The sequence below is a fragment of the Equus caballus genome, chromosome 16 (assembly GCF_041296265.1).
Source record: "Equus caballus isolate H_3958 breed thoroughbred chromosome 16, TB-T2T, whole genome shotgun sequence".
NCBI lineage: Eukaryota > Metazoa > Chordata > Mammalia > Perissodactyla > Equidae > Equus > Equus caballus.
The window spans coordinates 70,757,322-70,782,473 of record NC_091699.1 but is presented as its reverse complement, the minus strand read 5'-3'; the positions used below and the strand labels follow the sequence as shown (position 1 = coordinate 70,782,473).

The 25,152-nt window shown below is 36.6% G+C and overlaps 1 protein-coding gene across 4 annotated transcripts in view; it reads left to right on the top strand.

The window, feature by feature from the left end:
• LOC100061057 (ubiquitin-conjugating enzyme E2 E2) overlaps positions 1 to 25,152 on the top strand; it is a 343,291-nt gene that overhangs the window by 265,234 nt on the left and 52,905 nt on the right. The window lies entirely within an intron of this gene.

Below are 25,152 nucleotides of genomic sequence, written 5' to 3'. Positions count from 1 at the left end.
GCCAAGAGAACCAGACACAGTGTGAAGCTGGAGCCAGGCTAAAGGAGGAGAGAGCCCCACCAAGGTGAGGGTTATGGCACTAGCAATGGAGCTTTGAGTTTTGGTGCCTCATGGTTCAGCTGCTCACATGAAGTACACACACACTAGAATGGAAAGTTTGACCACAAATACTTAAAAATGAGGCTAAGAAAATTCACTAAGGAAGTATTTATAATAGTCCATTAATATAAATGATTAATTAATGAAAGGTCATATGTAAATGACTGAAGAAATTGCAAGAGTACTGTGTAATCAGAACATGGGAGAATTTGCACTTATTTAAGACAAGATTATATACCTTAAGAATTCTTCACAGTCCTTTCTACTGACTTAAGTCAGTCATTTGACAAGTTTAAATTTGTTTTCCACTTTGGAAAGGAAATGACCCTGAAGACACTGACTCTGTGTTTTGGCCATCAAGAAAGAATTCTCATTTGACCCGACTTAACCTCCCAGTGCAGAGGAAAGTAAAACTTATTTGAGTTGTAGGTTGGAGTAAACAATTTTAAAAAGCAAGAATAAGAGGGTACCTTCATCATAACTTTCTGTAATTCCTCTCCCACCTTCTCACCTTTACTCTTTCTTTCCTCTCTCTTCCTTTCTTTTTTCCTTTCCATTGGTGCTTGGATATTGTTTTGATATCAAAGAAAAAAGTAATAACTATAATTTTACCAAAGAGGAAACCAAGGCACAGAGAAACTAAGTAACTTACCCAGCATTTTGCAGCAAGCAAGTAGTGGTGTCAGGATTTGAACCCAGGAAATCTGGCTCCAAAGCCCATGCTCCTTTCTACTTTACACTATAAATTTTATCCAAGCTGCCAGGACTGGTGGCACTGATGTTCACCCAGAGTTGCATTTGGTAGGTTTTCAGTGACAAGGCCATAGTGTATCTAATACTTAATTTCTTCTTTTACCGGATGGGAACCTTATGTCTTTTCTTTCTACTTTGGACCAGCCCATAAATCACCTGGAGTACCTGTTACACTGCCAGTGATGTGAGGACCTTTCTCTGACAGCCTCTTCAGTAAAGGAAGTACAGAGTAGGGAAGAGGAGGGAAAACTCAAATCAGGCAGTTGTGCTGCGTGTAAGTCTGGTGTAGTCTGTTCTATGAAATATACCACTCAGAAAATGTGCGGGTGTGTCCAAGTTTTGGGTGACAGAAATGTGTAGATTAAACAAAGCTAGAAGGGGGAACTAATAAGTTAGATAAAATAATTCCATTTCCAAAAAGGCCTCAATGAACTGGAAGGATGATCCAAAACTAACGAGATGGAATTTAACACCCACTACATGTGTGGCATTTCATTGAGAATCAGAAAGAAATCATGATACAAGATAGGAAAGAGAAACCTACTTTATTTTCATATAAATAAAATTGGTGGGCTTATGGCTAACTAAAATTCTGTGGGAACTAGAGGTTCTTGAAGCCTCAGGAGACATTTTCGGGAATACAAGCTCCAGAACTCTGAACCAGTCACATTGTATCTGGAGTGCCTCATTCACCTCTAAACTTCTCATTTTAAGGACAAACAGGAATATGCTGGGGAGAGAGAGAGTTATTAACATTCTTGAGTTTCTTCACTGAGTCAAGCACTGTTGTGGGCATCAGCTGTGCCAACTCATCTCTTCTCCAAAATACCCTAGGAAGGCTAGGATATTCCCTTTCACAGATGAGGAAACTTAGATGAGGTTTGCCAATAATAGACAACCAAAAATCTGCTGAACTGTGACTGCAGGACTATGTAGTTTCCAGTGAATTATACACATTTACCCTGGAGATGTTTACTAGTAAAAATAGGACATAAGAGGAATGTGATATCTGTCCGCAAATGTTTCAGGAACTGTGGTGTGGGTTGGGGTTAGACTTTATCCTGGATGGCTGGATGGGACAGAAATAGAAGCAGGAGGGTGTCAGTTACAGAGAAGTAGATTTCAGTTCTGTGTGAGGAAAATCTGACCCATAGCTGGGCAGTCTGCTTTGAATAGCTCTACTTCTGAGACACTGAGCTTCCCTTTACTGAGAGTGTTCCCAAAAAAAGCTGATTAGTACCTGTCAAGGGTAAAAACAAAAAAAATTAAATCCTTCCACAAAAATTATTTGATTAGACAGTCTCTTGGGACAAATAAAGATCAATCTTTGCTAACTGAAATCACAATTTAAATGTCCATTTATTAGAAACTTGTGGGAAGTTTTTCAAAGCAAATTATCACTACCTACTTTATCAGTTTTAGAAATCAAATTTTATGGACAGGTATGTTATTCTCAGGGCGAAAAGTTTGTGGGTGTCTTGTTAACTAAAAGAAAGACTTTTATTATTAATAGTTTTAGAGTACCATGCCCATGCCTTTCAAGTCTTCTATTACCCTAAATAGGCCATTTGTGGGGTTAAGTCTTGGTTTTTTTCTCTGTTGCCTTCATCCTTTGTTCTTTTCCCAATGACCTTATCCACACATTTCAATTCGTGCAACATTTCCCATTACTGTGAAGAAAGGACCAGAACAGCTGTAGGTGTCAGGGAGAATTGTTGGTGGAGCAGAGGCCCCCAAATGTGATTGGTTATCTAATGGTTATCGACTATCCATACCATAAAATTAGTCAATAGCATGACTGAATCCGTGAGATGACTTTTCCAAAACTCTCATACTCGGAGTCCTTAGTGAGGACTTTTAAACACTCTAGTGCTCAGACAGAGTGCTTAAAGGTCAGCGGAGGGATTTGGATGCCACCTCTCACCACAGGAACTTTTTGGGATTTGGGCTTCATCAATTTGGACATCCTGCACTCTAGTAACTAATCTTTCAAAGTCAGAGATGAGCTATTCCAATAATTTCTTCCAGATTCCACCTTAATTCTAATAAAGCAAGTGAAACAGTTTTTAATTAAGTATGTAACTATTCATTAAACTTAGTATACTAGTTTTAAATACAAGTACAATTTCAAGTACAAGTTGTACTTTCAAATGCTGTATCTCAGTACAATTTTTAGTACATTGATTTTCTTATAAAATCAATATGTTTATGCCTCTTTTACTAAATCTACAGCATTTTTTTGGTATGACATTGTTAATTCTGAAGTATCTGATTCCAAGTCTTTCGTTGAATACATAACCACCAATGATAATACTATTTCTCTGGGAAAACATCTGTTTAATTAAACTTTATCTGGAAATGCTATGTTATGGCCAAAAAGAAAAGCATAATAAATTGCTGGTATGTCCCAAAGTTTTTTAATACTGTATTTCTTTTCCAGTATAGACATACATTTTAATATTATAATTCAGATCTCTCTTTATTTGTAACATAGAAATTGCTTTATAGCTTATTGGGGATTACATTTTCTTATTCATATTATAGATAATTATTCCTGTGCTCAAAACCTATACTTTTTTATTTTGAAAGTTTAATGTGTAAGTATTTTAATGTTTTTAACTTTACGGAATCTACATATTTGTTATGGAATAAGAAGTAATTGCAGATAAGCAAAAGGAAAAAATTTATCTATAATCCTAACCCAAAAATTAATTATTCACGCCAGTTTGTATATCTCTTTTGAGATTTTTATTCTGTGCATATGTATGTAAATACATATAAATGTGTTTGTATGCATACACACAAATATATATATGCCTTAAAATTGGGCCATGTTCCCCATGGTTTCAGAATTACTTTTTTACCTACCATTATATTTTCACCCAACACTATACATATATATTTGCAATAAACATATAACTGCATTACAGTTATAAAGGCTACATAGTATTCCATTATATAAATATACCAAATTTAATTAATTTCCTGTGATTGGTCATTTAAGCTCTTGCCAGTATTTCTATTGTAATCAGTGATGTGATGGACATCCTTATAAGTAGGTATTTTATATACGTGCATGATTATTTCCTGAGGTTAAATTTGTTGACATGGAACTTCTGGGTAGATGGGTTTACTACACACATTTGTAGAATTTTGGCGAAGGTTGACAGATTGCCCTCCAGGACCATTGTATCAATTTACATTGCGGCCATCAACATCTGATAGTACAGTACTTCCCTGTACTCCTTGCAGTCTGAGGATTCCTAGTCTTTTTTAATCTCTGCCAGTCCAGTAGATGAAAACTGGTGCCTCATGGTTGCTTTAATTTATATTTATTTGACTACTATATTTATTTGAGATGTGGAGTAGTTTTCATGTACACTCTTGTCCAATTATTTATCTTTTTGTGAATAATATGAAAGTGTTTCTTCTTGAAAATCTCACACTAAATAAAATTAACAAGTGTACTTGAAAAATTCAGAAACAAAATAATGGAATACGTTTTATTACTATATTATTTTTTTCCCACTAAAAACGCTTTGAAAATATTGTGACAACCTCTGTCTAATGTCTTGTGTCTCAGAGATTCTAATGATATACATCCTAACTAAGGAATCATATTAGGTGACAGATCAGATCTTTGTTTTTACAGTAGAAATACGTAGAGGTAGGCTATTCATAATTTTTCTGTCTCTCTGAGGATCTGGATATTTTATGAAAAAAAACGAGCATTCTAAACAGATTTAAGAGCAGGTAGGTAGGAGAATCAAGCATGTTAGTTATTTTTAGTATCTCAGGCAAGCTATGCACAAGACAGACATGCTGTGTCAATGTTCATATCTGTGAGTGGAAAACATCATTTTCTTTGGTAATGGCAAGACAGTATCTTCCAGCAGATATTTTCCAAAAAGGAATGATAAAACTTGTGCCTAAGATGTTTTAGGAAAAAATCTATGTGCATATATAGAGGTATTTGTGTGAGAAAAGAATCTCTTTACTATAGGGGCCGGCTCTGTGGCTGAGTGGTTAAGTTCACGCGCTCCGCTGCGGCAGCCCAGGGTTCAGATCCTGGGTGCGGACATGGCACCGCTTGTCAGACCACGTTGAGGCGGCATCCCACATCCCACAACTAGAAGGACCTGCAACTAAGATATACAACTATGTACAAGGGGGGTTTGCGGAGATAAAGCAGAAAAAAAAAAAATCTCCTTACTATTAATATCTAAAAGCTTTTTATTACAAATTCATCAAAAATTTTATCAAATACATTTTAAAATAAATCTTAATGTAGAGATCATTTCAGAGCAAGTACATTTTGTTTTTATAAAATCTTACTATGGATTGCTTACTAATGAAATGTCAGCTAATAGGAAAGGTCTTAACTGCTTTCAGACAGTGAAATAGATAATTTAGGTCCATCAGATTTTCAAAATCTTCATTTTATTATCCTCATTAGATTTTAACCTTAAATTGGCAGGTCAAGGCTAATCATGAATAAAGTAGCTAATTAGTTATAGTAGCAGCAATGATATCCATCATTTGAAAGCCAGAGAGAGATCTATGACTAAAGTTCAACAGGGAGTTCCACAATTTTATTCCAACTAGGTTAGTATTATTTACTTATTTTTGTTGTTACTGCTTCTGCTAGTGCTCAAAGAAGAAAGTTGGCAGTATCTTCCAGGATTTTCAGAAAGAGCAATGGTTTACATGTGTAAACCTGACTGCCCACTCATTTACTCTGGCCTTGGGGAGAGAACACACAGTTGTCATGGAGTAACATGAACTAACTTGTTTTGACATGAGTTCATACATTCATGTAAAGCCTGACTATGGATCAAGTGCTTTCATATGTATTGAATTGCCTTTGACATCTCCAGTTGTACATCCAACAGTCACCTCCAACTTAGCAGGCCCAAAACCAAACTATTGGTTACACAACCCCACCCCACTCCTGCCAGACCAGCTCCTCCAGTCTTCCCCATCTCAATGAATGGGAACTCCATTCTTCTAGTTGCTAAAGCTAAGAACCTTGCAGTCATCCTTGACTCCTCTCACACCACCTAGCTAGACCAAGTCACCCTTTGCCTTATCCCCCCTGCAATGTATACCCCAACACCAAATGATCCTTTTGTATTGTAAGTCAGATTGTGTCCATTTTCTGCCCAAAACCCCTCAGTGATTCCCAGCTCACTGAATAAAATTACACAAAACTTTATAGGATTACCCTGTTCACAAGATACTTTTCAAAATCACCAGCTATCACTCTTGACTCAAATGCTCTAAACATTCTCCTTCTGCAAGCCTTATCATATGCTCTTCTTGCTGCCTGCATTGTCTTCCCCCAGAATTCACGTGGCTTACTTCGTTTCTCCCTTCAGGTGCCTGCTCAGATGTCACCTTTTCAGAGATCTCTTGTGTGACAACTCCCAACCACCTTGTGCTCCCTATGAGCTTCCCCACCACACTACACTTGATTTTTCTCCATAGCACTTCTCCCTCCTTGTATTATATACTTCTGTTTATGAGTTTATTATATTTCCTTTTCTCCGATTAGCATGTAAGCTCCAAGAGCACAGGGACTTTATCTGTTTTGATGTCGCTTCTGTATTCCCAGCACCTAGAACAATGCCTGGCGATTCAGTGGGCATTCAGTAAAAATATGTTAATTAACTTAATTCATACAACTTTGCCATAGAGACAATATTCATTACCTCCCCACTTCATAGATCAGGAAACTGAGGCCCATGCAAGTTAAGAGGCACAGAGATCACATAGGAAATAGAAGAACTGGCATCTAAACCTAGTTCTAAACTGAACCTTTCATTCCCCAATTATAGAGAAAATTTAAATTGCTCTTAACTCTGAAAGAAGGAACACGTCTTAGATTTTACACTCTGATATAAATTCTATCAGATCATTCTCTAAACCAGGTTTTTTGGATAGAGGTGAAAGAGGTGTTACAAGGAGGAAAGAATGTTAGGAAGAGATTTTGAGTGCCTATCTTTCAGTTTTGCCAAGGGCCCTCTTTCCAGAGGCACCTGGGGCTTTTCTCCATGTGTTCCTAATTCACAGACACAGGTATTACTTCTGTGTTGAACAGTAAATACTGATTTCTGGATTTTACTGGCCTTAAGCGATAGGAGAAATTTGACATTTCACAGGTCATTTTCATGCTTAACTAGTGTCAAAATAGCCTTGTATCCGCAGTATCATGACTGGGCTGTAGTATTGTTTGCATCTCATGAGTCAGTAATTTTTCTTTTTAGTCCATACTGCTTTTTGATAAACCTTTAAAAAATGTCATGCTATACTTTAATGTGAAATTTCGAAGTGAATTTGATGAATAAAAGTAGATCAAAACAGTGTCATTGTCTTCCTGCTTTTAAAACAATATACATTGTTGTATCCATCTGCGTGTCCAACTACCAGTAATTTAAGAATTACTAAGAAGATTGGATTTTGTTTATTTTCAGGCCAAGGAATACCAACTTTATTTGTTCTAAACCAAGTTAAATATGCCTATAAGCTGAGAGGAAATCAGCCATTAGCTGATTCTGGAGAAAGACCTTTCATTTATCATTGTCTCTGAATTTCTTATTGCCCAAACCAAGTTAATCTGTTCAGGTTGGATCAAGTCAGCCACCTGCACCTTTGCACACGCACTGACGGAGTTGGTGTGTAATCAGCCCCTCTGATATCTTCTCACACACCCCTGTCAGAGTCTTGCCATGGAGATGGGGGTTTCAGACAACTTTTTTGCTGTGCCTTTTCATGCTCTGGAACTCCTTTCTCTGTGGAATGTGACCACTCCACGTGGGAGTTGGTGTTTGTTGATATTGGTGTCAGCACAACTGAGAGGAGTGGACAGGCCTGAATTCCTTCACAGAGTATGTTCTTCTACAAGGGGGTTAAATGAACAAAGGAAATTGGAGTGAGACATTCAGATGTTAGGAAAATGAGCTCTCTTGCTGTCACGGCCAGGGAAAGATGACAAGTCATATCAGAGAGAGATGATTTTTCCCAAGAAAGGTTCACAGATCTAGACAAGTGATACTCTCCCCTCAGAAATGATGAGAAAAGAGTGAGGTAACTTCAAGATGAAGTCTTCAGGATCCCAAAAGTCAAAGGGTAGAGATCCACTAGTCCCAGAAAACAGTGAACCTTGGGAACTTTGAGAGAAACACTACAAGTCACAGAAAGTTCAGAGACAATAAGGTGATTTTGAAGGAATAGCCTTGTGAAGAGGGAAACCTGCACAACTGAGCTGGAAGAAGCTTCAAATTTGGCTTTTTTCTAACCTTTTTAGGAAGAAGCCTCCAATGGGACCAGATCAAGACATGGAACAGACACCCTATATTAATTGTCTGTAAATTTAAAAACAAATCATATTTTATCATCCACTTGAGAAACGGGATGGAGAAATGGTATTCTACGTGTAGGAAAAAAATTATTCTCTACTTTATTTAAATGTGTTACTTGTTTGGATAGCTATATGTAATCTTATTTTGTTCAAGCTTGGATAGAGTAGGGAGATCTGAGTTAGTTTTTAAGACTGCCAGCCAAATATCAACCCCTTTATGGCAAATGATCAGTTTTCCTTGATTTTTTCCTTAAAGTTGGAGGTGGATCCCTTGATAAGATAGCAGCCTCCTAGAGATTTGCTCAAGCCAGTCCAAGGAAAATTAAGTAGAGAGAAGGGAATGTTCTCAGTTCCCAGCTGACCAAGATCAGAGTCAGTATGTAATCATGGCTTGTCACTAATTAGGGAGAAGATATGATCAACTGGCCTTTGCAAGTATTATACAGGTCTTGTCCTATAGAAGGTAAGGAGAAAGAAAGTCAGAAGTTAAATGTTGAAATAAAATAGATCTAGGATCAGATAGCTACACTGATTCCTACAGGTGTAGCTATTCTAAGCAGAGAGAGAGAGATTTTTCCTATGGCGTCAGTGTGTTAGCAGAAACTTGCCAAAAATCCTTATAAGTTGGTTGCTTTTTAAAATGTCTATTTTAAGACTAATTTATAAAGCAGAGATTTATTGAGCCCTTACTACTTTTCAGGCCCTTGATATATAAAGATAAGATAAGAGCCCAGGGAAGTATGGAGACAGAAAACAACAGTTAAGGGCTAATATAATAGTCCAAGCTAGAAAATAATCAAGGCTGAGCTTTGGGGATAAAGACAAGGGAACAATATATGAATTCTTTTTTTCATTCCTCTTCTCAATAAATATGTGTGTTCCGTGCACTAGTCCAAATATTGAACATATAGAGGTGCCTGTTCTTGCATAGAGTTTACATACAAGATGTGATAGAACGGGGTTTCTCTACTTCGCCAAGACTGACATTTTGGGCGGGATAGTTTTTTGTTCTGGAGGACTGTCCTTTGCCTTTTAGGATGCATAGCAGCATTCCTGGCCTCTATCCACAAGACACCAACAGCGGTATGTCTCCCTCCCTCCCCATTTTTTGTCCTGTCGAGGTCCTAGGGAGATCACTCATGGTTGAGAAGCACTATTTTGCAATGGCATCTGTATCCACTGGTGACTGATTTGAGACATCTGTGAGGACTCTCTGGTTTCTCATCTGAATGACTAGGTGGGGACATGTTTCCTAACAAGGAACCTATAGGACATGTGGGTGGGAAATGTTCTTTACACAGCTTTACAGATCTGGAGTTCAAGTGAGTGATGTGAGCTAGAGATACAGATTGGGGATTAAAACCCTAAAGTAAATGACTTCATCCATAGAAATGTGCAATTTTCAACCCAAATTCAATTTTTGGAGCTATAAATTTCCAGAATGGGTTTCCCAAAAGAAAGACTGATAATTGAAAAGATTAACAAAACTCACATTTTCTCTTTTTCATTATTTTCTCAGTGTTTTGCGATTGTTATTTTCTGTATACAATATACAATAATGCCTTACAAAATATCATATTCTCATTAAAAAGACTTATCTGTTGTTAATAAGTCATAAAAGCATGAACAGTTAAACCAAATAAATTAATCTTCCCAGAAGTGCCTAAATGAGGACTAAAATAAATCAAAATAATTACCTGTGGTTGACATGTACTCCTGCAAGGGAATGGACTAAATGACCTTCTTCAAGCTCCCCTTTGAGCCTTTCATTTCAGTTTCAAATTCTTTTGACATACAGGTGGCTATGGAGAATTGTGTACTAGACATTATACTGTATTTTTTAATGCCTAGTATTTTATACTAACATTGTATACTGTCCTTTTACACTCATTATCTCACTTGATCTTCTCACTTTGAGAGGCAAGTTTCATTATCACAAGAAACTAAAACTTAGATTAAGTAATGTGATTAGGATCTCATTGCTAATAAGTGCCAGGGCCAGCATTAGAAGTCCTGGCCTCCTGATTTCCAGTCCAGCAATGCCACTCTTCGCACCTGAAGCAGCTGAGCTGTGAAGGGATCTTGCTAACCACACAGTAATTCAGTTTATTGCCAACAGCCATACTTTAGATAACCCTTTGCATTCTTTTCTGTAGTTAATGGAAAACATCCTTTTTGTTTTTATTTTTGTAGAGAATTAGGTTAAATAAGGTTTTTTTATTTTAGCATTTGCCTAATTATAAACCTGTATATGTACAGTGTATTGTGTATTTATGTTTCCCCTATATTTGGCCACTAACTTATTTTAAACTCTATTCTTATAGATTACATAAAACAATAATTTTTTACAACAGAAAAACAATACCTAAAGCAATATGTTTGTTTCAAGTTATTTCCAGTTATTTTTTTTCATTTCTACACTTTTTTTCCTTATCTCCTTTTCTCACTTTAAAACATCACCTCTTCTTTGGTGGTTTGCTTTTAAAATCAGACTAGTCATTTTTAAAAACAGTTTTAAATAGGTGATACACACACACACAGTGAAAAGTTCAAACAGTACAAAGGTATATACTAAAATTAAGTTGTCTTTCCATTGCCTGGCATTTTCATTCCACTCCCAAAGACATCTTTGTTCATGCATTTGCTATTTTAATTTATCATCTTCAAGATTGTCCGATATTCATATATATAGATCAGCTCCATTATATAATATTTCATTGAATGAATGTACCATAATCTATTTAATAAGTTCTCTACAATGAACGTGTAGGTTTTTTCCAATCTTTTGCCATCACAAATAATGCTTCACTAAGTAACTTTGTACGTACTGTCTTTGTGGACTTGTGGAAATATATCTACAGGATAAGTTCCTAGAATTGGAATTGCTAGAACAAAGGATATATGTGTGTTCAATTTTGATAGTGCCCAATTGCTTTCCAAAGAAGTTGTACCAACTTATGCTCTCAACTTAGATGCACCCGCCTTTTCCTTATATCCTCACCAGTGCTATGGCACCACCAAGTATTTGACCTTTACCAATCTGATAGATGGGGAAGAGTGTTTAATTATAATTGCATTTCTCTTCTTATGAGTAAGAATAATACCTTTTCATGTGTCTGAAGGTTTGCCTTTTTCTTGTTGAAAAGAAAAAACCTATGCTCTTGACACTTGCCACTCATGTAACTTGATGACACTAAACCCTCTGGAATTTAGTGTTTTCGTCTGTAGAAAGAGAAAATTTCACAATCTCTAAGATTCATTTAATCTTTAACTGTCAGTGATTTGTCACTGCTCTGCTTGAAACTCTTTTAGTGGCTTCCTGTTGCTGGTAGAATAAAGTCCAAACTTCTTCCATTGACCTGCAAGGCCTTCGTGGTCTCTCCACCTGCCTCACCACACTGCAGCCCTCCTCCGCCTCCTTTTAGTTCTTCAGGACCTTAGGATTTGCTGATCCCTTTGCCTGGGACATGTTTGATCCAGTTTTTCGTGTGGGCAACACCTTCTCATTCTTCAGCCCTTATCGTTACTGTTATCTAATGAGAGATGCATTTCTTGACCACCTTATATAAATAGTTCCACACTGGGGCTGGCCCCGTGGCCAAGTGGTTGAGTTCGCACGCTCCGCTGCAGGCGGCCCAGTGCTTCGTTGGTTTGGGTCCTGGGCGCGGACATGACACTGCTCATCAAACCACGCTGAGGCGGCGTCCCACATACCACAACTAGAAGGACCCACAGCCAAGAATATACAACTATGTACCAGGGGGGCTTTGGGGAGAAAAAGGAAAAAAAAAAAAAAAATCTAAAAAAAAAAAAAAAATAGTTCCACACTGGTTGTTTTCCAGCATATCAACCTGATAACCTCTTTCATGAATCTTTTCATAATATAACATTTATACTTATTTGTTGGTTGGTTTTATTTTCTGCCTACTCACACTAGACTCTAAGCTCCATGAGAATAAAGACTTGATCTGTCTTGTAGTGCCTGGCAAATAGTAGTTTTGATGAAGCAAACGAATATTCATTTTGCTTGTCATATCTTTAACACTTCTGAGATCTGTTTGTACTCTATTGGTTTGTAGTATTGAAATGTTCAGTAGGAGTGTGCGTGTGTGTGTTCTCATTCTCTCTCACAGAATTAGGCATGCCTGGCGGGCAGGGTCTTCCTTTTCTATGAAGATCTTTGTCATAAGGGCATCTAGTAGACCCAGTAAAAAGTAGTGCATTTTATTTTAAAACAACAAAAGGTAATACAGTTTATCTTAAGATGCTTAAAATTAAGTACTACAGATATTGGCATGAAACTGTTGGCAAAAAATTAGTCCATGTTAAAGAAAAAACTTCAGTTTTTATTTCCATCTTGTTTGAAATATTATATTCTTGATTTTAAAAAGTAGGCTGTATTTTATGCAGACCATCTGTTGACACAAATTATAAGCAAATAATTTGTGTCTTTAATTATAGGTTCGAATAATACTTAGTACATGGGCCAAATTTTGAAAAGCAAGAAAATATTGCAATCCAAGACCCAAGTACCTTTTCCTGTAGATATCTACCTTCAGTAATACAGTATGAAGATATTCACACTTCTGTGTTATTTTTACAGTTTCAGAATTTGAAGTCACATCATGAAAGCCAAATAAAAGTGTGTACTTGTTTTCAAAGCCAGGCTTAGGCAAAGAAAGTATGTAAACTTTGTCTTTGCTGTCACCTTGTCACATTGCACAACTGTCACTTCTTAAGCTTTATTTAAACAAAATTCCTGGGGAAAAAATTCATATGTAGTAGAATGGATAAGTTGATGGTGTATTCATACTGTGGAATATTATAAAATACTGAAATAAAAAACACAGAACATGGACCAGCCCCGTGGCCAAGTAGTTAAGTTCATGCACTCCGCTTCAGCGGCCCAGCGTTTTGCTGGTTCTGATCCTGGGTGTGGACATGGCACTGCTCATCAGGCCATGCTGAGGCGGTGTCCCACATAGCACAACCAGAGGCACTCACAGCTAGAATATACAACTATGTACTGGGGGTGCTTTGAGGGGGAGAAGAAGAAGAAGAAGAAGAAGAAGAAAACAACAATGAGCAACACATAGAAATCTCACATGATATTTAAAGAAAGAAGACACAAAAGAGTATGTACTGTATGATTCCATTTATCTAAGTTCAAAAACGGAAAACTAATGTATAGAGAGAGGAGTCAGAATAGTGGTTACATTTGGGGAGATGGTTATGACTGGGAAGAAACATAAGGGAGATTTCTGGGGTGCTGGTAAGATTCTATATTTTGTTCTAGGTGGTGATCACTCAAGTGTGTTCACTTTGTAAAAATTCATCAAGCTGTGCACTGATGATCTGTGTACTTCTCTTTATATACATTATATTTTATTGTTTCAATAGTTTCCATTCAAAAAGCCCTGTATCATTACATTTAAGCCGGGTCTCCTCCATCTTGTGAAAATTTTTGCTTGAATCTAAATGTAGGTCTTTTTTTCCTGTTAAATATGCATTCTTTGTTTTAACCTATAGTTTGACATGTTTAGATCTTTTGAATCTTCACTTCTGACCAGTGTGTTAAATGTCTACCCAGCTTTATGTTGTCTGTAGCTTGATAAGCATGTCATTTATATCTCCGTTTAAGTCTTTGGTAAGATGTTGAGAAAGACAGAACTAATTACAAATCATCCCACTAGAGACCTTCTTTGTGCCAACTTAATTTATTTGGTCATTTGGCAAGATCTGCTGAAATCTGCTTATTGAGCCTATTCCACATCTACCATACTGGGTTATTATCCAGCCTGGAATTCTTTCTCTTGCCCACAAGGATGCACTCAAAGTGAGGTTTGCAACAGCCCAATTTATTTTGGACCCTACTGTTTACAGTCTCGTTGGTCATAAATAATACTCCCTACATACATGAAGGTCAAATTTATGACTGCCAAGCTGCTATGTTTATTTCAGCATTAGGCCAGTGCTATAGATGGTAATAAAGGAAGAAGACTTCTAAGAATTTTTTCTATCATTATTAAAGTATAATTGACATATAATATCCTGTTAGTTTCAGGTGTACATGATAATGATTTGATATTTATATACATTATGAAATGATCACCATGATAAGTCTAGTTACCATCTGTCACCATAAAAATTTATTACAAGATTATTGACTATATTCCCTATGCTGTACATTACATCCCCATGACTTAATTACTTTATAACTGAAAGTTTGTCCCTCTTAATTCTCCTCACCTCGTTCTCCCGCTCCTCCCAAACCCTCCTTCCTCTAGTAACCAGTTTATTTCCTGTATCTATGAGTCCCTTTCTGTTTTGTTTTGTCTGTTCATTTGTTTTGTTTTTTAGATTCCACATATAAGTGAAATCTTACTGTATTTGTCTTTCTCTGCCTGATTTATTTCACTTAGCATCTTCTTTATCCATTCCTCTATCGATGGACACTTCCATTTTCTTGGCTTTGCTGCAGTGAACATGAGGGTGCATGTATCTCTTTGAAATAGTGTTTTTGTTTTCTTTAGATAAATACCGCGACGTGAAATTTCTGTATCATGTGGTGGTTCTATTTTTAATTTTCTTAGGAACCTCCATACTGTTTTCTAAAGTGGCTATACCACTTTACATTCCCACCAACAGTATATAAGGGTTCCCTTTTTTCCACATCCTTGCCAACAGTTGTTATTTTTTGTCTTTTTGATAATAGCCAAGACTTCTAAGACTTTTGATTGTGTATATGCCTGACCAGAATAGGAAGAAGTTGTTAATGGCTATAAAGAATGATGTGATCACCTTTGAGCTATAACTGGATGGCACAACACCAGCATTCAAGGAGAATTTGCACATGGCCCTCAGTCTGTGACTTGACTTAGTAAGTTGTTTGAAAGACTTTTAAAAGACTTCGTTATAAACCATGCTGGAGTTCAGAAGTGCTATATCTGCTTTATTCCCCTAATCTCTAATCTTAATAACCATACTGAAAAAGGAAAAGGAAATGGCGCAGTTTGTTTTTGATATATTCACACTTAACCTCATTGATCACATCATTTTCTTTCATCATCATAATTATTATTATTATTATTATATTATTGTTATTTGTGTGTGTGAGAGAAGATTGGCCGTGAGCTAACATCTGTTGCCAATCTTCCTCTATTTTATGTGGGATGCCACCACAGCATGGCTTGATGAGCAGTGCTAGGTCCGTGCCCAGGATCTGAACCTATGAACCCTGGGCCACCAAAGTAGAGTGTGTGAATTTAACCACTACACCACTGGGCCAGCCCCATCACATCATTTTCTGAGTATTAACAAATGATCTGCTTAATAATCCTTTCTCAAAGTTTATTAAAAATATCATTCTCCTTGTTAACAAAAGAAATAAAATTTAATATAATTGAATAGAGTTGAAAAACTGTGCCTCCTCTCTGCCGTGGGTTAACATTTTACTGTATCTGCTCCAAGGAGTGATTCTCTTCCTCAATTTGCCACGTTCTTGCTTAGAAAAGCCTTATTTTCCTTAGCATTTTTTCCTTGCTGGATATGTCTAAACCTATAAAATGGTTTTAATGTCAGAGCTTTAAGACAATTAAAAGGTAAAGATAGGAAATAGTATTCATCCTGTACTAAAAGAGACCCAACCTTGGCCCTCATGGAACTTATAGACTATTCAGGGGACAGGCATGCCACTAACTGTAATAAGGATAACTGTGCAATGGAATCATTGGAGAAGGAGAACCTGAAGGATGGAAGCAGTTCCCCCAAGAGAGAAGAAACAGTATTCCTACAAAAAGAACAGCGTGCACAGAGGACTGCAACTGTGTGACCTTTTCAGGGCAGTGTGGTCCATGGAGAACCAGGAGCCTGCCTGGCTAGGCAGGCCTGCCATCCTTAGGAATTTAGAGTTTATCCTGCAGGCAGTAGACAACTGAAAGTATTTGCATGCTGGAAAGATCATCCTTGATGCAATATGGTGGGTGATAGTGGGAAAGAGAGACCAAAGAAAAGTAGTGTCGTGAAGGAAGCTGTTGGAATAATCTCATCTAGCAGTGGTGAATGCCTGTACTAGAGTGGTGCAAGGAGAACGAAGAGGTAGAGAGAAATTGAGGTAGTGTCGACTCCATACATTTCTCTCATGTCAACACTCCACGTTTCTTACAGGATACATTAATATTACTTTGTATTTTTTCTGAAGATCTAAGCTTTTGTACATAGTCATTGCTATGCAGCTGAGAGTGTGTGAAGCAATAAGTGCAGGTTAGTTTGGCGTGATACCAGGAGAATCTTTTATGTAGACACATTTGAAGTTGTCCATCTTGTTCTTGGTGAACACTTTAGGGGAAAAGAAAAAAGATAATCAGCAAACCCTCCTTTCCCCATCCTTTAAAATTTGATTTGTACCTACCTCTTCTCTGATACTTTCTGGGATTCTTCCCAGCCAGAATCATCGTTTGATCTGAACTCTAGAGCCCTGTGTCCTGTCATGAGATATTTCGTGGTAGTTATCTATGTGATTCTCTTATCTCTCTGCTAGATGGTCAGACGTCTCAGGGTCAGGACCCAACCTGTGCATCTTAGCTTCTTTCTCCCACCCATCCTCCCCATCCTCCTCAATTCCACACAGTGCTTTGAAGGTAGTACAGAGTCAACAGATATTTGTTGAATAAATGAAAATTTATCCTGTATGTTCTTTTGTTCTGAACCAAAGGCTTTTATCTTTATAATTGGCAGCAGACATTCCTCAGAGCCAGAGAGTATTTATAATTTTGTATCTTCCCTAAAACCTAATATAGACCTGTGTAGACTGTAGGCATCAATAAATACCTTCTTGGTTTGTTAATAGGTTAATTGATTATTTTGAAATTCTTGGCAGTAAGGACAAAGAAGAGGAACAAAATTCATGACTTATTCACTGAAGCATCTTCTCAGAAAAGGTTTCTCTTCTTCCTGTGTTGAATTTACTTGTATAAATGCTAATAAGTGAGGTGAGTTATATTTGAACAAGTATTTGGGGCCTATGGGGAGGTTGGTAACTACTCAAAATAGATGACTCTAACCAAGATGAGAAACCACTGTCTGGGGGCCGGCCCGGTGGTGCAGCGGTTCACTTGGCACATGCTGCTTCGGTGGCCTGGGGTTCGCTGGTTCGGATCCCGGGTGCAGACATGGCACTGCTTGGCAAGCCATGCTGTGGTAGGTGTCCCAAATATAAAGTAGAGGAAGATGGGCATGGATGTTAGCTCAGGGCCAGTCTTCCTCAGCAAAAAGAGGAGGATTGGCTGATGTTAGCTCAGGGCTAATCTTCCTCAAAAAAAAAGAGACCGCTGTCTGGTCATGTCAAGTATATTCCTGAGGGTAAACATCCTGAAACCTCTGAATTAAATTAAAATTTAAATATAAATCAAATAGAAAATCAGTAAATATATTCAGAGAAAACTTTTCTCCCCTTCTTCCACTCCTACTCTTATCCCTACCCCCGATTGGGGTTGAGAAGGAACACAAGCACTTGGTAGTCTAAGGTTTCTTACAAAGAATTACCATTTATTTATTCAGTCAGTAAATAAATATCCAAGCCCTATTAAATGTGTGGCAGTGCTTGATAGCATGGACGTTGTAAAGAAATTGCCTACATGTCCCGCCCTCAGATAGCCTTCAGTCTAGGTAGAAAGCAAGAAATATACACGAAAGGCTAACTTTAAATGTAATAAAAGTTCAGTAAAGGGATTGAGTGCTGTGATTGGAAATGGCAGTGGGACACTTTATATAAGAAGTATCTATGAAAGATGGTTAGCATTTCTGTACGTAAAAGAAAACATTGAGTTATCAAGATGCAGGATGGCAGAACTTTGGAAGTGTGGGAAAAACAAGCTTGTTCTACCAGCCAGGTCCTAAGCATGGTAATCTGTTGCATATATGGAACTTGAATTTAGAGACACATCATATCTAGAATAGTATATTTAGATGTCATTTGAAACTGAAAATAGAAAAAAATCTCAGCGTTAACAGTTACTGAGTCTGTTCATTGTAGGTTTGAATTTTTTTAAAATAAAAAGTTAAAAGAAAATGTAAAACAAAATAAAGTAGGAAGTATTTCTTCATAAAGGCGCACACATACATACATACCCAACATTGTGGAACACTGTTATTGGGCAAACTGAGGGTAGCAGGGGAGGACTTCTTAGAGGAAATTTTATTTAGCTGGTCCATCACAGATGATAGAATTTCAGTAGACAGAAGAGAGAATATAGGTTTATCAAGGTACAGAATGATAGTGTTTTGAAGTATGGAAAGTATAAGCTTTCCCTCTTCATCAGAATGGACACCATCTCTTGCTGGGAATTAGTTTGGTACAAATGTATTGCCAACACCATAATCTCACTATGTAAAAGCAAAAACAGAGACATTTCAAATTGTAATACATTCTTATTAATGAAACATATAAATTAAAAAGAAGGAGCCAGATAAATTTTGCTCAAAAGTATGCTTCTTTATATCATTCTACTCCAGAAGAAAAAGATACTGAAGCTGATATGCTTGCTTTGAAAGCTGAAATGCAGGTGGACATTCAGAGACAATTGTGTTATCATGAATGCCAATTACATTGCTCTAACCATTTCTAGAACCAAGGCTCAAGAGCAGCTTTCTTTTTTTCCTCAAGAGATTGTGTGAAGTAACAAATAAAGGCAAAAATACTAAATATATTAGAATTTATATATTATAAATAAAAGTCAGGACAAGAGCATTAAGTTTGCTCGTAAAAATGTTCAAAAGCATCTTCTTAAAGCAATACATAAAACTCAGTTTGTGAGGGGCCAGCCTGGTGGCGCAGTGGTTAAGTTCACACATTATGCTTCAGCTGCCCGGGGTTTGCCAGTTCGGATCCCAGGTGCAGACATGGCACTGCTTGGAAAGCCATGCTGTGGTAGGCGTCTCACATATAAAGTGGAGGAAGACAGGCACAGATGTTAGCTCAGGACCAGCCTTCCTCAGCAAAAAGAGGAGGATTGGCAGCAGATGTTAGCTCAGGGCTAATCATCCTCAAAAAAAAAAAAAACCTCAGTTTGTGAGATTACTTCAGTGAAATTGCATTATCACCATGGATCAAATCTGTAAGACAAATTGTTGAAGGAAAGATATGTTTTTGCCTTCCTCAGTTGCCATTAGAGAAGAAGAAAAACTTAATAACTTTATAGCAACAGTATATTATACCAACAGTATCTATAACCAAAAATATCTTGTTCCTCCACTAAGCTAGGTATAAAGTGAGCAAATGTGTATTATAACAGTCAACAGTGAGAAAATACTATTCTTGCACTATAATATCAAACTGAAGATTTGATTTAAAAATATTTGATAGTGAAAATGTAATATTAATTAAAAGTTTGGAAAAATGTTAAATTTATTCTTTTATCCTCTATCCTTAACCTCTTTCATGAATTGTTTTTATGGTCAGTGAAGAATACAGTCACTCCTAACAAGGCCAAAAATACTCCATCGTGTTACTGTAAAGCAATGATACAGATTTTAAGTACATACCTGAGAAATGAATCTTATTAATTTAGAGTTTTACTACATCTAAGAAGATAAAACCATTCATCTGTTAGAGTTGTGGAGCCTCTGAATACATACGCTTTTTGTTGGTCGTTTTTACCTGGACATCTCAAATTTTTTAATTCTTTGTACTATTTATTTGAAATAGATACAATGTAGTGATGATGTGTCATACTTCTGGAATGTCTTATCAGTTCTATTTTTTAATTTGAAGGATTTATGAAATATTCTTAATCCTAACTCTTCGATTGGTGTTTGAGACTATTATAATCTCTACTGACTAAAATATTAATCTCAAGACTTTGAAAGTTGCCTTAAATCAAAATTTGAATAACAACATATTGCCCTTTATATACTTTACACATTTGTCAATTGGTAGTGCCCCCCCACCCCGCTATAAAAGACACTGTAAACCTAACTTTTGGAACATCGGAAGTTCTCAATCATTTGTCATTTTTAATTATGGTATGCATGGCCTCTTTTCAAATGTAAATATCCTATATTTTTCTAGTTCATTTGCTTATTGAACAAATACATATTGACATCTTACTCTCTCCTACCGGAGATAAAAATCAGTATCAGATAAAACCCTTGTCCTTAAGGACTTTATATAAATTTGTTCCCTTTATAAATAAACATTCGTTGTTAGCCTGTCTACAAAAATTCATTTCTAAAGTATTTATTTAGCTATACATACAACTATCAGTTTTGTAAAATGAAGTTAGTAATATTTATTAAAAAGCCACATATAGTGCAATTGTTTGCTTTTAAAAGATAATATTGGTTATACTACAGTAGCCAATTTTCTACAGTACAGAGTTGAGTGTTACAAATTATAGGGAAAGGAAAAAAAGCAGCATAGAGTTTTTATTTAAGATACTACTTCAGATTTTTTTGGAGATAGGAGATTTAGGCAGCAGGAATAGAACATTAGAAAATGTAGTCTATTTTTTCCACCCAATTCTGGATCATTGCTGTTTGACTCCTTTTTATTTTAATCCCCTTTGTTTCTATCAGATACATTTTCACAAACCTTGGGGAAAATTAACCTATTGGATTTTTTTTAGGGCAGTCATCTTACAGAGAATACTGGAGGGAAAAAGACAGACCCAAAACACCAAGCTTCAGAAGCCCTGAGATGTGAAAAAAGCAAGATAACCTAGAAGGTGGAAATGGAAACTAGAGAAATAATGTCAGTAATCACAGAATGATAGCAGAGATTAGATTGTGAACAAGTGAAGAATGGGAGAGGGACAGGAGAAGGAAAGAGATTGCTGAGGTAAAAGAAAAATAGGCGTGAAAATTTAAAAAGAAAACAAACTCAGGTACTTGTAGATATAAATAAAATTTAAGAGATTCCTGTTAATACTAAATATTCCTTCAGTAAAACTAGTAATTCTTGAATACTTACCAGGAAGGCAAAAAGAGATAATATTTGTGATAGTCTTTCAGTTCTTGATATGAGGTAAAAGCCTATGTACCTCTTTTTTTTGGTGAGGAAGGAAACTTACGTCCATCCTTATAAGGATGCTTCAACCCAGAGAATCACTCAAGGTAAGAATAGTTACCTTGGGCTATTCTATTACATATTTACTCTCTTCCTTTTCCTCTCTCATCTTCTCAGCAGGTGGTTTCCAAGGGGTGGTGAAAGCCAGGATCAGAAATGGTTTTTCAGCCATTTCTGGTGGTTCTTCACCTGCAGTGCCTGGTCCCTCCTTTCCTACATACCTGCTTCAGATTGTGGCTTGAGTTGCCCATCTTTTTTCATTTCCTCTCTCTTTTTTCTGTTTCACCTGTATTCATTTATCTCTTGGTTTGATCAGCTGTTCAGACAATATACAAAAAATAGCTTCTGTGGTGCTGATCATATAAAAGCCATTTTGTGAACTTAGGAATAAGTTAAAGGATTCATTCCATGAGGACCTACTTTAAGATGGAACACTATATAACAACGCTATTACAAATTCCTGAGATACCCCTTTCATCATGACACTCCCTTGATCAAAAACCACTCAATAAGAGGCCAGCTCCTCTTTTATCTTTCAACACTCTCCTTGTTCTTCCAGTCAGACTTCAATCTAAACACTTGTAAAGACTTACATAAATTCTCATTTTACCACAACTTGATCTGAAGAAGCTATTGAATCTCTATTGGCCTTTCATCTAAAGTCAAACTGTTGAGATCTAGAATTCATATAAATGTCTTTATTCTCTTCCTATTTTTTTTCTGTCATTTTCAAAAAACTCTTTGGGGCTGTGGGTTGTTTTCTTGTGTGTGTTTGTTTTGATTTATTTCCTATTTCCTTCCTCCTTATAGCTACTTTCTATTGGGATTGCCTCAACTATGTGCATATAAATTCCTCTGAACATGTCTCAGTTTATCTATAAAATGAGGATAATAATTGTATCTCCCTCATAGGGTGATTGTGAAGATTAAATTAAGTAATAAGTACAAATCACTTAGAACAGTGCCTGGCACATAAACATGGCATAATTGTTAGCCCTTTTTAATTTTGTTTTATTTTATTTTTTTTTGAGGAAGATTAGCCCTGAGCTAACATCTACCGCCAATCCTCCTCTTTTTGCTGAGGAAGGCTGGCCCTGAGCTAACCTCCATGCCCATCTTCCTCCACTTTATACATGGGACGCCTACCACAGCATGGCTTGCCAAGCGGTGCCATGTCCGCACCTGGGATCCAAACTGGCGAACCCCGGGCTGCCAGAGTGGAACGTGTGAACTTAACCACTGCGCCACCAGGCCGGCCTCTATTTTATTTTTTATTATTGGCATTTTTAGTTATAACTTGCTATGATATACATGCTGTATTTTTCTATTGTGTGATGTAAACATAGGGAACCAGTACAATTACTCTCCCTGGTATACATGCAAAGTTTGGAAACTTTTATGGTATTTATGACACTCTACCACTTTCAAAGAATGTCCCTTTTGTGTGTTATGTAGCACTCACTGAGAGAGAGTGGGCATCCATCCAACTCTATAATTGCTGTTAATTTACTGTATCATTAACAGAATTAGTCATTGTTTCATTTTAGACTGTGTTAAAATATGGTTTACTTCTACACTGTTGTGGGATGTATGAAAAATAAAATTGTCATTTCTAGCTAGTTGTGATGAAGACTTTGTGTTGTGTTGTATGTATATTGAATTATTAATCTCTTAAGATAACTGCCACTTCATATGTCTACAAACATAAAATTTATTACTTCTTTTCCAAAGGATAAAGAAAGTCTGCATATTATTTCCATTTTACATTTAGCAAATCTATAAATATACCATGTCTTATAGAATTGCCTTGGATAGTATGAGACCTGTAAAAAAAATGTAAACAAAATAAGAAGGAGGGCATTCTTCTTATGTTTATGTCACTGTCTTTAATTTAACAGCAAGTGTCATGTGGTCGGTCATTTATTATACACTTTGTGTGGAATCCATGAAGTGTCTCAGCTGTTGTGCTTCGTAATTAATTGTCGTTATGTATGAGACACTCTTGAAGTTATAAAGCAGAAATGAATCATCTTGTCCTAGAAATGTAGGTTCACTGGACATCTGTTAAATTACGTCTTCTTTATGCAGTACTAATTAATAAATAAGTGTGTGCGGGTCAACATAGCCTCACATAATGGTTTTAAGTTCAGTGTTCAAGAGTAGCTGTTCTATTATCTGATTTTGGAGGAGCGAGGGTGTGATGCCTCTAGTGGGACTATTAAACTCAGAGAGCTTTGAGTTCTGGTTTTAATGGACCCCCAGGCATTGATTAAGCATCTATTGTGTATATGCTCAATGAATTAAAACAGTGGGAATGTTTAAGTGATATTTTGTATACATGTTTAAGTTTAGATACCAAATCATCATCATTTCCCCCTCGATTCTTTGGGATTCAGCAGTTTTTGAATCCATATGTGATTATGTTACTGGAAAACTTGTCTAAGCCATGAAAACCAATTTGTAGAAAACTCATACAGCCAGCTTTTTTTTTTTAAGTTCTTTATTTGTTTTAAAGTACTGTATTGCTTTTTTAAATAGCCTTTAAAAGGCTGTTAAAATCCATGCCTTCCAATGGTGAAGTATGCCTAGGAATGTCCTACTCCTCAAGCTTTGTTAGATTTCTACATTTTCCTTTTTTTAACTGACTGAGGAAGGAAACCTCTATATCCATGCCAAGCAAGCATTGGTTGAACTGGTTTCAGGCTGCTGTGTCAGGCTACAGTCTGGTCTCAAACTTGTTGTCTTTGAGGCCCAGGCAGAAGCAAATGCAAAACAGTCCACAATCCAAGGCACATAGGACTTCTACAGAAAAATAACAGTGTTCACTGAGGATGAACTCACACTCAAAGATTGCAGTCCACACTGTGATACGATCCTACCATGAAGGAGAAGCAGCTGGAGTACCATTTCTGAAACTTGAGACAGTAGAACAAGTCACAAAAAGACACGAAAACATATAATGAAAGAACAAGTCATTAATAAAAACACACGAATTTGAAAAAGAACCAAATTGAACCTTATTCAATATAGATATGTTCCTGAAACATTCTGTATGAATTGAATTTTTATAAATTATTGGTCCCTAATGCCATACCAAGTATCCTCCCTTATAGGAGTTGGGAGGAATCTGTGGCTGGCATGGTAGGAAAGGGCCCTGGGAATTGAATAAGATGCTCCCATCTTCTAAGAGATTTGCTACTCATGGTGGGGAATATTTTCTAGTTGCATGTTTTTCTACATCTGTACTTAAAAGGAACTGAGAAAGACTTTAAATTTAAATGTCTATGCTGTAAAGGTCTTTTATTTTTAATCATTTAAATTGTACTTGAAAGCTTTAAAAAAGTGGCTCTGGCCTGTGGTCAAGTGTAGTATGCTGTACAGTCTCATTCATAGCAGGGTGGGTATCATCTTTACACATTATGGTTTCTGGGTAATGTTTAATTTTACTTCCTTTACTGCCAGTTATTCAAGGTGGAATATATTTCCAATTTTTTTTTAATTTGGGTAAGATTTTTGTTTCATTTTGCTGATATATTTTCTTAGAGTTTCTTTAAGATTTGTGATTCCCCTCACTAATAGTGGATTTTTCCAGTCTTTATTTTGTCGCTAATAATTTAAAATAATCTTAGGTTGTGTTTGTTGTTGGTATGGTGCTCTTAAGTCAATTTTAAGAGCACTGGAAATCTCAGGGAGGGTGGTTGTACTGACATTTTTTCAATGTGTACTAGTGACCTGTCCAAATAAACCAGTTTCATAGTGAGCTTATGGCCAAGATCCATTTGAATGATGTTAACCCTGCTATTTTTGGACCTTTGTTGCATGATTCACTGATTTATGGCACAGGGGCTCCAAATATTTCCTCTCTGGGTCTCCATGA